Source organism: Podarcis gaigeae (assembly GCF_964106915.1).
Source record: "Podarcis gaigeae genome assembly, chromosome: 6".
Classification (NCBI taxonomy): domain Eukaryota; kingdom Metazoa; phylum Chordata; class Lepidosauria; order Squamata; family Lacertidae; genus Podarcis; species Podarcis gaigeae.
The window spans coordinates 2,270,333-2,276,334 of NC_139682.1; positions in this window are offsets into that span (position 1 = coordinate 2,270,333).

A 6,002-nucleotide genomic window follows, 5' to 3' on the forward strand; every position below is an offset into this window, starting at 1 on the left:
TCGTTTCTGCAATCTCTTTCTGCTTCGAACAGGGCAGGCAAATAGTTCTCGCCTTTCAGGGCTTATCTAGATAGATCTCATTGTGGACAGTGGCACATTTGGGTAATTTAAGACTTTGGACTTAATAGTCTTGTTCTTGTCTTTGTAAGGTCAGGAGTTTTATTTCACTGACTTTGGAATTTGGTAAGTCAACTCTGCTGTGCTTGGAGGCCTCCTACTCATTCTCCCGGTGGGGACCTGGACTTCTGCGCCCAATTAATGCCCTGATGGCACTGCTGATTATGGAGATTAGGAAGACAGTTCCAGTGCTCCAAGTCTCATAGAATCATTGGAGTAGAGCTGGAAGGGACCCAAGAGTCATCTAGTCCAACTCTCACACTGCTTAATATTCAGAGTACAGTCATACCTTGGAAGTCAAACAGAATCCATTCCGGAAACCCATTTGACTTCCAAAATGGTCAGAAACCAAAGCACGACTTCTGATTGGCTGCAGGAAGCTCCTGGAGCCAATCAGAAGTCGCGAAAGCCCTGTCGGACGTTCGAATCCAAAAATATTTCCCAAACTGGAACAGTCACTTCTGGGTTTGCAACATTCGGGAGTCGAAACGTTCAAGAACTAATCTGTTTGAAAACCAAGGTACAACTGTATCGGCTCTCCTTAACAAACCACATAGTGATGGAAGGACCCACTATTCACATAGTTTGCTGGTTAAAGGTTTTTGCTTTCCCCAGATAGCTGCTTACTGGATATCATTGCCTGTTATTACCAAAAAAAAGGATGGAAAATTCAGGACTGATAAAAGAAAGAGCTTTTGAACTAGAGAACTCACTGCCACAGGATTGGTGGCCACTAGTCTTTAAAAAGCTTTAAACAGGGATGAGACAAATTCATGGAGGAGGAGAGGGCCAATAATAATAATAATAATAATAATAATAATAATAATAATAATAATAATAATTTTTATTTATAACCTGCCCTCCCTGGCCAGAGCCAGGCTCAGGATGGCTAACACCAGTAAAATTACAATAAAAACATAATAGGGGAAAGAAAGGGAAAAAACCAATTTAAAATACAGGTTAAAATGCAATTTAAAATGCAGCCTTCTTTTAAAAGTAGCTGATAAATCAAGACCTTAAGGGGAGGGAAACATAAGGGTCAGACCGAATCCAAAGCAAAGGCCAGGAGGAACAGCTCTGTCTTGCAGGCTCTGTGGAAGGATGTCAAGTCCCGCAGGGCCCTAGTCTCTTGTGACAGAGCATTCCACCATGTTGGGGCCAGTACTGAAAAGGCCCTGGCCCTAGTTGAGACCAATCTAATCCCCTTGCGACCTGGGACCTCCAGAATGTTGTCATTTGTGGACCGTAAGGTCCTCCGCGGGGCATACCAGGAGAGGCGGTCCCGTAGGTACAAGGGTCCTAGGCTGCATAGGGCTTTAAAGGTCAAGACGAGCACCTTAAACCTGACCCTGTACTCTACCAGGAGCTAGTGCAGTTGGTAAAGCACTGGATGAATGTGATCCCTGGCTCCTAGCCAGGATGGTTCTACTCTGTCTCCACCGCTGGAGGCAGAAATACTTCTGAATCCCAGGTGCTGGAAGCCACAGGAGGGGAGAGGGCTGCTCTTGTGTTCGAATCCTTCTTGCGGGTTTCCCACAGGCATCTGCTTGGCTACTGTGAGAGCAGGGTGCTGGACCAGATGGGCCATGGACCTGATCCACAGCCAGTTCTCCTTATGTTCTTATGACTGCTAAGCCCCAAATGTGCTCTCCTCACGAGGCAATGGACTCTTTGAATGGCTGTCTCTTCTGCTCAGAAATAAGGGGAGTGAGAAATGATATATAGGATCAGCAGAGAGCAATTGTTGAAAAATATTAAATAATATCGATGAATCCTAATCATAGCTGTCAAGCGTCCCTTATTTGGCGGGACGGTCCCTTATCCCAGCACCATGTCCCGCTGCTGTCCCTTATTGATGATGTCCCTTAAATAAACTATTGAAGGTAATGGGGTCCTTTCTATGTCCAGCTGTCCTTTGTCAACAACAAATTGTTGCTGGGTTTTTTTGTATTGAATATATGCTATATGGTAATTTATGGACCTAATAGGTATCTAAAGCCATTTGCACGCAACAAAATATGTATTTTATCAAAGTAATTGTTGATCCCTTATTTTGGCTGCTGATTCCTTATTTTCGAGGCTGCTGGTCCCTTATTTTCAAATCTGTAAGTTGACAGCTATGATCCTAATATAAAGAACTAGACTCAGAGCTGAAAATCTCCTCCCCGCCCCCCAGCTGTGATGTCCACCCTGGGTGTCCCATTTCAGAGATTTCCTGTCCTTGAACCTGAGTGGCCTTTTCCTGAAGATTAGCCTGAGAGGATCTCAAGTCTGTAGCCCAGCGCTGATAAAGCTGAAGCCCTGTTTTGACAGCTTTGGGTTCCAGTCCCTGCAAAGACCGTTCTCAGAGAGATGCTGAGATTAGCGTCAGCTGCAAACTGCCACCAGACCATAATGATATCCTTGTCCTGGCGAAATGAACAGTTAATACCCCGGCGAGATAAAACCCAGCAATTAGTTCCCTGATCAAATGAGAGTTACACAACAGGGGTTGCGAGGGGAGAGCGGAATTACCTTCCCAAACAAAAAGCATTTTCAAAGCTCATCAGCTCCTTTTCTCCACGTAAGAAGATCTGTGGGAGAGGCTGGTGAATACTGACTTTAATTCCAAGAGAAAGCACATTGAAATGGACCAGTGGCCCACAGCACACCGAGACAAGGCAGGCTATAATCACATCACCATTAACACTGTGTTATCATATTTTTATCCTCCTGACCAAAATGCCTAAGGGGATTCTGAGATGGAGAGTGAACATTAGAAGTACCTACTGGATGAGACCAGTGGCCCATCTAGTCTAGCATCCTGTTCTCACAGTGGTGTGGTGGCCTGGAACTTGGGCTCAGGCTCGGAACCAGAGGAGTCTCAGTCCACACGGGGTCCTTTGCCTCAGGCATCACCTGAACCAAGTCTGGGGCCCGATTCTGAAGAGTCCCAGTCTGCACAGGTTCCCCTGCAGCAAACACCAGCTGGCCAAGTCAGGGGCCTGAGCCTGCCCTGGCTCCAGATGTGGGGGTGACCTCGTTGCCTCCAGCTGGGCCATCACTTACAGCTGCTCCACTGTAAGTTGGGTCAGGGGAGGCTGAGGTGGCCCCTGGGTCTAGTAACCCGCCGACGTCTCCCGAGCTGCAGAGACTGAGGTCTGAGAGAAGGAGAGACCTGAGTACTTGGAGGAGGAGTGCTCGCCTTCGGGCAAGACAGGGAGGTGAGCATAGCTGTCAACTTACAATTTGAAAATAAGGGACCAGCAGCCAAAATAAGGGATTTTCAGAGCACAGGTATGTTCAACATCTGAGCCCCTCCGAGCCAAAGGCAGAAAGCTCAGCCAGCAGCCAAATGAAGCCTCAAGCGGTGGTTCCCACAGCGCAGCAACCCGGCAAAGGGGATGCAGCAAGGAAAACCACCATCACTTCTCCGCTGGGAAGTGCTGAGCAAAGGCGAGTCCCCAGGCAATGCGACTGATTTGATCAGCACAAGGCATTCAAGCTCCACCCCCCAGTCGTTCTTAGACTCCTTATTGGGTGAGCAACGCAGCCAAGCAACACAGTTGGAGCCTCCCTCCTCCCTGGCCGGCAGGGAGGGAGGGAGAGGAGCTGCTTCCTTTGAAACCCGGGAAATTTAAGGGACGTCATCAATAAGGGACAGCAGTGGGACACGGCACTGGGATAAGGGAGTTTCCCACCAAATAAGGGATGGTTGACAGCTATGGAGGTGAGTCGCTGGGGGATCAGGACCGGCCGCTACCCTGACAAAGATAAAAAGCTGTTGGACCCCACCCCAGGTTGTGGGAGCAACATTGCTGTTTGCCAGAACCTGCCTGTGATCCTGTGCCTGACCTTGCCTGGTTATCCACCTCGTGTCCTGCCTTGGCCCTGCCAGACTGACTCCTCGTGGAACCCCTGGATTTGGGACCAGACCTGGACCATGCTACACAGGTTACCTGTGGGCCCAGCACAAGTGGCCAACCAGATGCCCCTTATGGGAAACCCATAAGCAGGGTCCAAGCACAAGACCAGCTCTCCCCTCCTGTGGTTTCAGCAACTGGCATTCAGAAGCATCACTGCCTCTGATTGTGGAGGCACAGCAGAGCCCTTCTGCCTAGTAGCCATCAATAGCCCTCTCCTCCTCAGTGAATTTGTCCAATCCAGTTTTAAAGGCATCTGCCCTGGTGGCCATCACTGTCTCCTGTGGCAGTGAGTTCCATAGTTTAACTATCCATTGTGTGAAGACGTACTGTCTTTCATTTGTCCTGAAATCCAGGAGGCATCCAAGGGAGAAAGTGATCTAGTAATAGGTGACTTCAGTTATCTGTACATAGACTGGAGTCAGGACAAAGAGAGGCAAATTCCTAGGTGACCTAAATGGCTGTGCACTGGGGGAGACTGTGATAAGAATTTTAAAGTCTTAGATAAACAATAAATGTTCATAAATGTACCAACCAAACACATACATAGATCAGCACAGGAAGACCGACCTGAAACCTTTTCGTTTCCCAAACTGAGCAAATGTTTTCTCTGAAAGGTCAAAGGAAAATGGAAAAGCCTCCCCAGTGTCTTTTTCTTCACAAATCCTGTCTTAAAGGTATGTCTGTGTATGAATAGGGTGGGCCTGTGACCTGGCTCAGGAACTAAGTATTTATCATTTCAAAAGACTGGCCAGGCTCTCCAGGGTATCCAATCAAGTGAGCATTAACAGGTAACCTGTCAGACGAGATAAACAACATAAACAACGCACTCAGATTTCTGCTGTAGACCGCCTTTTCTGTGATGTAGGTATGATGTTTGTGGGGGATGGTCTTGGGTTACGCCCCTTCTATGATGTATGATGTATGGAGGGGTGTTCTGAAGTTCCAGGGCAAGGAATTTAAAATGTCTATATATAAGGGCAGGCACACCTTTGTTCTGGGTTCCTCTTCCTCTCCTGCGTGTGAGGGGAGCTCCCTGTCGCAACAGATCAATAAAGATCAGGCTTACTAGCTGCTTTGCTTCTCAATATTCTCTGGTTGGCCTCTGTTATTTTCTCCTACCAATAGGGAACCTACGTAAGGACTCTGTATGGGCTTTTGGATACCCCATAAGGGAAAAGGGCAGATTTTTGTTCACAATAAGACCATGGAGCAAATCACAGGGGAGGTGAAGGCACCCTGGGATTAGTTTCTTCCAGGGACCAGGTATTGCCACCCAAATAAATTCCACGCAGAAACTGGTCCCTTTGGAGATTCCTACTTTGTTTGACTCAGTGCTGCACTACACTAGGACAAGTTGGTTGTGCAAGCAGAAGTGAATATTAAAGACCCTGGCATCGCGTTCACAAAATTGTCCTTTCACTGAACAAAGCAAATGTTGGAAGTTTGAGGCTGAAGAAAATGGAGAAGGCCACTAATTTGGACGGTTTTAAAATGGAAGCCATCAATGGCTACCACCCATAATGGTTGTGTACTGTGATGGTTTCCCAGGTCCTAATAGTCCAATACTCTAACCACTACACCACACCACATCGCTGGTGATGCCAGCTGATGGGCAGGAGGACAGGGTTTGATCCTGAATTAGCTGTGCCCACTGCGCCCAGCAGGATTCAGTCCTTGCTCTTCTGCTGATGAGTGGGGGTTGAAGCCCTTTGCAAAAGTGCTCTTTGAAGCATCTCTGCTTTGTAAACCACTTTGAGTGTTGTTAGGGTGTTGTTGTTTTTCTATAATCAAGTGGTATATAAGTTTTATGGAATAAAATTAATATGGAGGAATAGCAGTGGTCCCATGTCTCCCTTTACTAATATTTTAGGGGGCTACAGGTGAGGAGGGATGGTTTGGCTAAAACTGTAGCTGGGAGGAGAGATGAAAAGGTCTTCAAAGTGTATTGAAAGTGGAAGAAAAACACAGACAGGCTATAAA